Source organism: Mustela putorius, unplaced genomic scaffold (genome assembly GCF_011764305.1).
Source record: "Mustela putorius furo isolate JIRA1106 unplaced genomic scaffold, ASM1176430v1.1 tig00003858_pilon_pilon_pilon, whole genome shotgun sequence".
Lineage (NCBI taxonomy): Eukaryota > Metazoa > Chordata > Mammalia > Carnivora > Mustelidae > Mustela > Mustela putorius.
The window spans coordinates 52,396,811-52,399,553 of record NW_025422010.1 but is presented as its reverse complement, the minus strand read 5'-3'; positions in this window follow the sequence as shown (position 1 = coordinate 52,399,553).

The window sequence follows — 2,743 nt, the reverse complement described above, 5'->3', positions numbered from 1 at the left end:
GGTGCAGCTGACACTCAGTCACTGATCTTAGCTATAGGGGGGCATGAGAGGGTTGGAAATAAAGGGTTCGAGGCACTTAGGGAACCACAGGGGATTCTTGCTGTCTCCAGGCCGATTTTCCTCCCATCCAGGACTGCCTTCCTGTGTTTGTTTGAGGGTATCACAAAACCTCCTCTGTCTCAAAACATCCCCTCATTGCCTTTCACCTCTCTTTGTCTAGATGGTTCTTCTCTTGTTGAAATGTTGTTCTCAAAGCAGCCCGGGGCAGCTATGGGGCTGCGGGAGAGGAAGAACAGAGCAAACAACAAAGGGAAATCCGGGGCCGTAAGCAGCGTCCACCCGCCGATCCCCACTGGAAAATGGGCAACTGCTATGTACAGGCAATTCGCAGAGAATGTTTGCTTTCCTAGAGCCACTATAACAAAATGCCAAAACTGGTGGCTTAGAACAACAGCATTGTGTCTTCTCACAGGCCAAGAGGCCAAAAGTCTGACGGGGAAGGTATCAGTGAAGCCGTACTCTGTCTGGCCCCTGCAGAGGAAGGATTCCTGCTTGCCTTTTCTATCTTGTGGTCGCCCCAGACAGTGTCTGGCTTGCGGCAGCACAGCTCCGATCTCCTACAGCATTTTCCCGTGTCTTTTCCCACAGTCTATGCTGGGTACATATTCACGTCTGTGCGTAAAGTTCCCTTTCCTATAAGGACACCAGCCAGACTGGAGCAGAGCCCATTCCACTGACCTCACCTTAACTTGATTGTAAGCTGCTACAATGATCCTGTTTCCAAGTAAGGTCATAATCTGAGGAACTGGGTTTAGGACAATTCAGTCCATGACACAGAGGAGTGGTTTTAAAAAGCTCATAAGCTTATGAAGGAGCGCCTGGGTGAGTCAGTTGGTTAAGTGTCCAACTCTTGATTTCAGCTCAGGTCATGAACTTGGGGTCCTGAGATCAAGCCCCACACCAGGCTCTGTGTACAATGGGGAATCTGCTAGGGATTCTCCTCCTCTCCCTCTGCCCCTCCCCCTGCTCATACTCTCTTTCTAAAATAAATCTTTAAAAAAATAATAAAATAAGCTAATAAGCTTATGAAGAGATTATCAAAACCATTAACAATCAGAGAAATGCAACTTAAAACAACACTTCCCTCCTCTCAGACTTGCAAACATTAGAAAGTTGGTAGTCCCAAGTGTTGTCTGGAAAGTAAGGACAAAAGAATACAGTAGTCCTCTTTATCCACTGGGAAGAATTTCCAGAACTCCCAACAGATGCCTGAAACCACCATGTTTTTTGCATACATACATAGATACCTATGACAAAACTTAATTTATAAATCAGGCACAGTGAATGATGAATAATAACTAATGATAAAATACAACAGTTATAACAGTATATTGTAATAAGAGGTATGCAAATGTGATCTCTCTCAAAATAGCTTATTGTACTGTACTGTACTGTATTGTACTGTACTTCTTCGGGTGATGATATGAGATAATAAAATGCCTATATGGTAAGTGTGGAGCCTACTAAAAAAAAAAAAAAAAGTCCCAGCAGTTTGGCTTCTAGGAATATATCACAGAGAAATTCCCACACAACACCACCATGGGATAGGCCCAAAGATGTTTGTTCTAATCTCATTTTTGGTGCTGGAGAATTAGAGGCCACATGGATATCCAGTGGGAGAAATTAGAGTAAAATGTGATAGATACATATTATAGGGTATCACTCAAGTTAGAAGCAATGGCTCAGATACAGACCCAGGAACATAAGAACATGGACAAATCCTAAGAGTGCAGTGTTAGTTAACAACAGCAACAACAAAAAGTAAGAGGCAACATGAGAACTAAAACACCATAATTTTGGGGACACCTGGGTGGCTCAGTGGGTTAAAGCCTCTGCCTTCAGCTCAGGTCATGATCCCAGGGTCCTGGGATCGAGCCCCGCATCGGGCTCTCTGCTTGGCAGGGAGCCTGCTTCCCCCCTTCCCTGCCTGCCTCTCTGCCTACTTGTGATCTCTGTCTGTCAAATATATAAATAAAATCTTTAAAAAATAAAACAGTGAGTTCCTCATCTCTAAAAATGAGAATTCTTTAAAAAAAAAAAACCACCATAATTTTTAAAGAAATTAAAAATATATACATATATACATACCCCATGATTATGGTGTTAATTACAAAGAGCTATGATAAAATGTCATAGAACCATACATCAAGACATTAAAAAAAGAAAGAAAGAAAAAAGAAAAAACACTCTATGCAAAAACTGGTAATATCTAAGATCTGTTGTCTAGTTGGTTTTTTGACTTCATTGTCAATCTCTGGGTTTTGAGAATGCATGATTGTCAGGTAAGATGTAACCACTGGGTGAAGCTTACATGGGACCTCCCTACTATTTATTTTTTATTTGTATTTATGTTTTTTAATTTGGGGAAGGGAGGGAGAGAGGGAGAGAGAAAGAATCTTAAGCAGGCTTTACGTCCAGCACAGAGCTCAACGTGGGACTTGATCCCATGACCCTGAGATCATGACCTGAGCTGAAATCAATAGCTGGCTGCTTAACTGACTGAGTCGTCTAGACACCAGTCTCTACTGTATTGTTTGATGTCATCTAGTGTGTGTGATAAAATGTACACAACTAAAATTTGTTATTTTGATCATTTTTAAAAAGATTTTATTTATTCATTTGACAGACAGAGATCACAAGTAGACAGAGAGGCAGGCAGAGAGAGAGGAAGGGAAGCAGTCTC